This window comes from Polypterus senegalus, chromosome 18 (genome assembly GCF_016835505.1).
Source record: "Polypterus senegalus isolate Bchr_013 chromosome 18, ASM1683550v1, whole genome shotgun sequence".
NCBI classification, from domain to species: domain Eukaryota; kingdom Metazoa; phylum Chordata; class Cladistia; order Polypteriformes; family Polypteridae; genus Polypterus; species Polypterus senegalus.
In genome coordinates, this window is record NC_053171.1 from 27,964,041 (window position 1) to 27,971,833 (window position 7,793).

The 7,793-nt window shown below is 36.8% G+C and overlaps 1 protein-coding gene across 4 annotated transcripts in view; it reads right to left on the reverse strand.

The window, feature by feature from the left end:
• Positions 1-7,785, reverse strand: part of wdr25 (WD repeat domain 25) — a 179,276-nt gene extending 171,491 nt beyond the window's left edge. The window contains exon 1 of one of the 4 annotated variants that reach the window (XM_039742195.1): positions 7,726-7,785. The gene's annotated coding sequence lies outside the window, so the exon portion shown is untranslated. Of the gene's footprint in view, positions 1-7,536; positions 7,685-7,725 lie in introns of those variants that run through there. The other 3 variants (XM_039742194.1, XM_039742196.1, XM_039742197.1) reach the window with 3 other exon arrangements.
• Positions 7,786-7,793: the final 8 nt, after the last annotated feature.

The window sequence follows — 7,793 nt, forward strand, 5'->3', positions numbered from 1 at the left end:
ATTTCTTTCCAAATATTTTATTCAAACAGACACTTCAGGATAAACTCATGCAAGTATAAATAGAGATGATGAGCTACTGGCTCCTTCTGATTTGCATCTCATTGTTAGTTGGCAGATGGAAAACAAAGCAAATATTAAATACCTACAACTGTAAATGCAGCTGCTTAAGACTAAAAGATAATTGAGGGTTGCGAATCTTACCAAGCGTGTTGACTAAAATGAAGATCAAACATGTTGTTTGAGCATTCATTTGCTTCTTGTTTAAAGCTTTGGGCTGGAATGAAAAATCTGAACATTGGGACCTCCAAAACTGAACCTGAGAACCCCTGCAATAAAGGACCTCCAAGCCTTCACAAAATTAGCACCATGCTGGAGTACTGATATGCTTCTTACTGTGCATAAGTGAGCCACTGGGTATGATTTCATCTGTCTGTAGAAAACTGCTCCAGAATTCCTTCAGCCGGGAACATTTTGACAAACTGGAGATAAGGATCAACATCTTTATTAAAGTGCAGTTACACTCCTGCTTCTCTGACAGGAATCCTATTGTTGTCCACTTTCTGCCTGATTTTGGAACCACAAACATTGCCAGCTGACACTGTTCTACAGTAATTATTAACTTTAGGAAAAAAACTTTTGGAGAAATCCCAACAGGAATAACAATCAAAAAGATTAACTGCTATCTAAAAATATTTGCATTTGCTTTCACTGTTTTAATATGGGCAGACCTCCGTGACCCTGTGGTTAGGATATAGCGAGTTGGATAATGGATGGATGTTTTAATATGGGCTTTGGTTATGTTAAAGTAACAAAATGAGCACTGGAACCTTTTTTCAGACAGATAAAACATCAACAACTTATAACCCCTACCTCTGGATTTTTAGAAATTTCTTTTGATAATAACATGATATAATTCTACAACCTTTGAGCTGAAAGCTTATTTCTGATTGTAAGAGTTAGTGTTAGTCATATTTATGTTAGGCACGACATCTTATATATAAATGTCTCCATGTGGAAGTGTGTGTGTGTCTGTCTGGCCTGGAAGTGCGAGGCTACAGCATGAAGCTCAAAAAAAAGAGACTCTGTCGCCAAAGTGAAACTGCCGAGAAAAGAGAGAAACTCACTTAACCACTAAAACAAAAGTAAGACGAACACATCGGCAAAACGAAACCTCTGAGGAAAGAGAAACTCGCTTAGCCGCCGATAGACAAGGGGAGCGACCAAGTCCACAAAATGAAACCTCTGAAGAAAGAGACACTCGCTCGGCCGCTATAACACAAGCAAGGCCAGCACGTCAACAAAATGAAACCTCTGAAGAAAGACAAATTCGCTTAGCCGCTAACATCAGCAAAACAGTATCCCTTTTACTTTGCCTCCCGCCGCTAATGGACAAGTGATGCGAGCACATTGGCAAAATGAAACCTCCTAGGGGAGAGATGCCCAGAGTAGTTCCTTTCAATTACCTGGCATCTCTACATTTCAGTTTTTTTTTCTGACAATTTTAATAGTTTCTAGAAACCCAGGCTATTTATACACAGCTAGTATGTAAATAATAACCTGTTGCTTCATTTGAATGCTGACACTGCTGCTTTACTCAGGCTGAATACTCTAGGAGGAGAAATAACTTATTCATACCTTAAGAATGCACATTCCATTTTGATGAGTAAATCTGCTTTAACTATCAATGATCAGACTCTTCTGTTCTACTAAAACTTATGAAGTGCTATTACCAAGATATACATTAATGCAGGAAATGAAACGAGAGTTAAATGCTGTTCTTTTTTTTCTTAATTAGAACAATTACCTGTATTTCTAATGTTTCAAAGTTATGCCCTTATGTAAATGAAGCTTGTCATAAAAAAGTCACCAGGAGCTAACACTACACAATAACTTTACAAAGAAGACCAGAATGTGTCTGCATGACAATAATAAATATGTCAGGTTTCTTTTCTCTGTTGTTCATCTTGTGATTTAACAATATTCTAGCAGTTGCTCTCAGAAACAGTCATTTAGCAGAAAAAAAAAATCATACTTTCAAAAATGCTTTATGCATTGTTTTTTCCTAGATAAATTACAAAAACGATTACAGTAGCAGCACAGAGATGTTTTTATGAGTGACAGCATGTAAAACCCTCTCTAATATGTATGTATGCTTTTGGAAGCTTCTAAGAAATAAAAGGAAAGCAAGGCTTGGAAGCAGGAGTTACTGCCTCTCAGCATTTCAGGGCCCTTTCCACAGCACACTTACATATTTTATCATAATGTGTTTGATGTCTGAAAGCGTGTAATAACAGGAAGTAGCTATGTGTATCATTTCTCATGAAGTCAAAATGTGGCCAACGGTGCACAGTCTCTACAAAGAGCATCCAAAAATTCAGAAAGAGAAAAATGAACATAAAGTGATTGGGTATTACTTGCATTTGCACAAACACAAAACTAAAGGGATTTATATAGTAAAATATATTAAAATAGGGAAACTTGTTAGTGCTTGTGGTCAAGTAACGCAGCAATTCAAGAAGCTGCCTTCACCAAAAGGAAAACTAAATTATTACCTATAAAACAAAATCAAATAATGCAATTAATGCAAACAGTTATATTATGGAAATGCAGATGTAGCTTGAACTGTCTAGTCTGAAAGTAATTGCTTAATAGATCTTAAACAAATTGTATTTTAAGCATGACAGAACCGCGGTAGCAGCATATTTATAGCATTATGGTCTCAATATACAGTATATCAATGTATCTACTTCCATAACAATGTTGGTATTATAAATGGAAGAATGGAGGAGAAGACTTTCTGTCTGTGACTCCAGTAGGTAAAGAGTACAAAGCAGTTGTTTTAGAGACTGTATGAGACAAACAAGTCATAAAACGTATTCTACCGTCCATTCATTTTTGAACATTGTAGGCTTGTGGGAAAAGTTCGGTAACAACGATAACTTAATTCAGATTGTGAAATTATGCTTTAAATAAGTACTCTGAAAATGAATATTTTATAAAACAGGCATGGCGACATACAACCTGAGACACTGAAAAGCGATTGATTGATCGATAGTAGACAGAGAGATAGAGAAATCTTTATTTGATCCCAGGGAAATTGGGCTTTTTATAAAAGCACAATTTAATTTACATAAATCTTATTGATATATACATTTCATTATGATATATATTAAAGTATTATTATATTTAAATTTTTTATTTTATTTATACTGCGGTGGGCTGGCGCCCTGCCTGGGGTTTGTTTCCTGCCTTGCGCCCTGTGTTGGTAGGGATTGGCTCCAGAAGACCCACGTGACCCTGTACTTAGGATATAGCGGGTTGGATAATGGATGGATTTTATTTATATACACATATCTATTATTTTATTATAACAAACAAGAAATACACACCAGAATAACTAAGAAGAAATAAAACTTCAGTAAATTGCATAGCCTGGATCACATTTACTATTTATCAATTATATTCTTAACATCTGTACAGAAAAGTACGGACACTGTTAAGATGAATAAAGAATGCCCCATTTTTTCACATATTACTAAGAAAGTTTCATTCACTCGCCGGAATCGAACAACAAGATACAGGGAGAACACGCCATCAACAAAGAGAAAGCAACCAAACAGGAGAAAATCGATCACTTTCTAATCTGCGTAATGCAACTGCTAACGATATAATATTGTCACTTGTTTAAATATATATACTATGTTGACGCATTTTACAAGGGAAGGCGAGGTTTGTCTTTTTTCCGTCAGGTGTTTTTTTTTTTTTTGATAGATAGATAGATAGATAGATAGATAGATAGATAGATAGATAGATAGATAGATAGATAGATAGATAGATAGATAAGACAAACGATTACTAAGAAACTTTCATTCACTCGCGGGAATCGGACGACAAGATACAGGGAGAACATGCGATCAATAAAGAGAAGGCAACATCGGGTACAATGCACGGACTAGCCTTGAAAGAGGCACTTGTGTATGGCAGGCCTTATTAATCCACACACACACACACACACACACTGTCTAATTTAAATAAAAAAACAATTAATTGGAAATATGTACATTTTCTCCTTTATTTCCACATGAATCTGGAGATATGGCACAAAATCTGGAGTTCTTAGAGAAAAACCCCATACAGAAAATATTAAATACTACAAGTGGGTATGGAGTTCAGTGTTTTCTGCTTTTTAATTTACCTAAAGTGTAAAAGAGAATATCATACACAAGCCACTTACAAATCTTAGGGGAGCAGCTGTACACACTATTTAGAACTATTTACCTGTTAGAGATGTGAGTTTGCACAATACACCCAAATTAGTTTCACTGACGTCTCTACTGGTGTGAATGAGACTTATAATTTGAGTGAGTGTGTGTCAAGCAATGGACTGGTGTCCCATCCAGAAATGTCATTCCCAGGGAAGGCCAAGTGTCAACCAAGGGTGGGAGACTGTTACCCAATTAATGATCATGTCTCTGCCTATTTACATATTCTAGGTAATCCTCTTTAGAGCATATCACAATATATAACTAAAGTTTCCTCAGACTGTAATGGAGTAAATTAACAAACATAGTGCATCAGTCCTTAGTAGTATACCCTCAAATAACCTGAATAATTAGTTCAACTAAAAGGTTTGATGTAACAGCGGTAACCCTCACATTCAATCACCAACTCACATTGTCATAAAAACCTAATAATTGTGCTGCTCAGTCATGTCCTCTGACATATCTTCAGTGTGGCAAGTCACTGTATATCATGATGGTGAACTATTGAGGATGGATAGAAAGATTGATGGATGGACCGATCGATAGATAGATATGTTTCAAGAGGCAATGTAGTTTTTAAAGCTACGGTGAGACATTATAAAGGTGCTTTTCCATAGATTTAGCATCCACTAAAAATGGTCATTATATGATTATTTTCCATAGTCACTGATAATAAAAGACGACACCTTGGCTGATGGTCACATGGAATAGCTCAATGAAGTCTTCAAAGTAAGTCTATACAGATGACACCTCCTTGGTGTCCTATGTGCCAAAGAAAGGAACAAAAAGATGATCTTCATGAGTACACTACATAGGGATGGGAGAATCTGTGGCCAGCAACATCAAACACCAGAGATAATGGACTACAATGCTACAAAACAGAAGAGCAGGCCATCTGGGAAAGCTGGTGACTTGATACAGCTGCAAAAGGAAAACACTGCACTCTCCACATACTGGACATTTCAGCATACACTGCTTTTGTCATCTGGACAACCCTGAACCAAGAATGGAAAAAAGAAGCTCCATGGGAGTCAGCTCTTTCTTGAGGAAATGGGCAAAGCACTGGTGTGCCTTCACATCCAAATTAGACAGCATGTGCCAAGGACCCCAGCATCTACAGTCATCATTAGAAGAATTTAACAGGAAGATCCTACCATCCCACCAGCCCAACCTGCAAAACAGCCAATGCCAACACCACAACTAATTATTTATTACTTCTCTACGTGTATCTCAACATTAGAACAATCTAGACGAGACCAGGACATTCTGACTAACAAAACTCCCCAGTCCTATCTACTTAATTCTTGTAAAAAAGAAAAACATCAAGTAGAGTTTTGAAAGTCCCTAAAGTCCTACTGTCTACCAAGCTACTTGGTAGCTACGTGGTGAAAAGAAAAACGTCCTAATGCTTGTGCAAAACAGTATAAGTGTAGTAAAAATGTGAACAGAAATTGTGGGTTATTCACACATTACTTCTACTTATATAAATAAGTAAAGCAGTAGGAGCTCCAGTAAAGCCAAAAAAATAAATCCAATGTCTTAGCTGCTGCATCAAACTGCCGACTGACATTATAGAACAGTAATTAAAGTGAGAGCAGTCGTCCTAAACAGAAAGATGTGTTGGCAGCTGTTTCCAAATTCAAACAAGAAATAACAGTGCTAGACAAGGTCAAAGAGGAGAGATGCTAGGCTGATTTCAGCAACGCAGGGCATGCCTTGGCAGAAGAGATTGAAGGAGTTTAATATTTTCATTGTAAACTATTAGCATTTGCTGTTAATAGAAGTGTAGAAGTGTGTAATACTGTATTATGAAGGTGATTGGTAGGATAGATGTCAGCTGTTACTACTGAGACACAGAGGAAAATGGGTAAATTGTTTACTTTGCATGAATTAATAGAAAGTCCTTGTTCACACTGAGAAGATACAAAGAATGAAGGCAAGCAGGTTTGGTGAATTTGCATTGTTAAATTGTCCCTATGGTGTGTATGTGTACAGTTACAAGAAAAAGTAGGTGAAGCCTTTGGAATTCTCTGGATTTCTACATCGATTACCAATGAAATGGTGTCTGATCTATATCTAAGTCACGATTATCGACAAGCACAATCTGCCTAAACATCAAGTTTATTCTTTTCATGTCTTTGTTAAGCACATTGAGTAACCATTCACAGTGCTGGCCGGAAAAAGAAAGTGAACTATTAGATTTTAATAACTTGTAGATCCACAATCTTCCCTGGAATGTTCTCAATAAAGACATGAAAAGCACAACCGTGTGTGTGTATATAGTACAGTATTAGTTTAGTTACATTGTGTTTGTCTAGAATTGTGACTTTGATAAAGATCAGACATGTTATTAGTAATCAATGAAGAAATCCACGAAATTCCAAAGACCTTTTCTTACAACTGCATCCTGCGATGGCCTTGCGTCCTGTGCTTGAGCTTCTCTGTGACCCTGTTTTGTGTAAGTGGGTTTAGAAAATTGATGGACAAATGGTAATACTTTAAGAACTTTCAAACCTTAGCATAACAACTCAAGTAAAATCGAACTAACAATGTATTTTGATTTAGGTGGCATGTTCACATTTTTATACATATTACAACAATGCTAAAGTCATCTTAAATGCGCCAGTCATTTACTTGAAAAAACACTTAATTTATGTATTTGCTTAATTTGAACATTTAAATCCCAAATCGTGTTTAGAGCGTGCTTTGTGCTAGTCTGGTGGTCGTAAGAATCCCATCTTCAGTAGTTCCAAGAGTCCACTGCCGTCTCTGGATGGCGCAACTCTGTAATGAGGTTCCAAAAGATGAATGGATGAAAAATATTTATTTAAAACCATTATTGATTCGCGAATTAAACTACCTAGCCGCGTAGCTGAAAATAGCATCTCGAGAACTTTCTATCCAGACACATAAGGCATACAACGTTTATGTTTTTGCTTTTAAAGATCGACACAACCCACTTTTAGAAGGTATGGCCAAACTGACATATTTAAACTACAAATAGTTTTGTTCCCTGTCCGTATGTATTACTACAAGCACGTCTGTGTGACCGTCTAAAGCATTCCATTTACAGCCTAGAAAGTCAGAGCGCTTATGTCAAATGCTAGTCACACCACGCGAGAAAACGCGTAAAATTTAAAATGAGGAAATCAACCAATCACGTAGCGGTGGTATAGCCACCGCCATTCAAGTAAGATGCAGGCTAATAAATGCATAGTTTGTGAGCGCACCGCGGAATCTGGATTCTGTTGCATCCAACACTCCACTTACACACCATCACTCACGTTTTCGCTCAGACTGAGGCTGTAGTGTGGAATCTCTCACCGTCAGCAGCATCGCCGGAATTGTGTCCTTCATTTAGTGCTGTCCCCCTCACAACAAACTACTAGAGCGTTTTGTCAATCACCCAAATATAGTATTCTATTTTTGTTACACATTTACTACATTTGTCAAAAATACATACTTTTAAGACGTATATCATACTAATTTTCCAAGTTTTCCGTGTTTGTATTTTCTTTCTTTCTTTTTTCT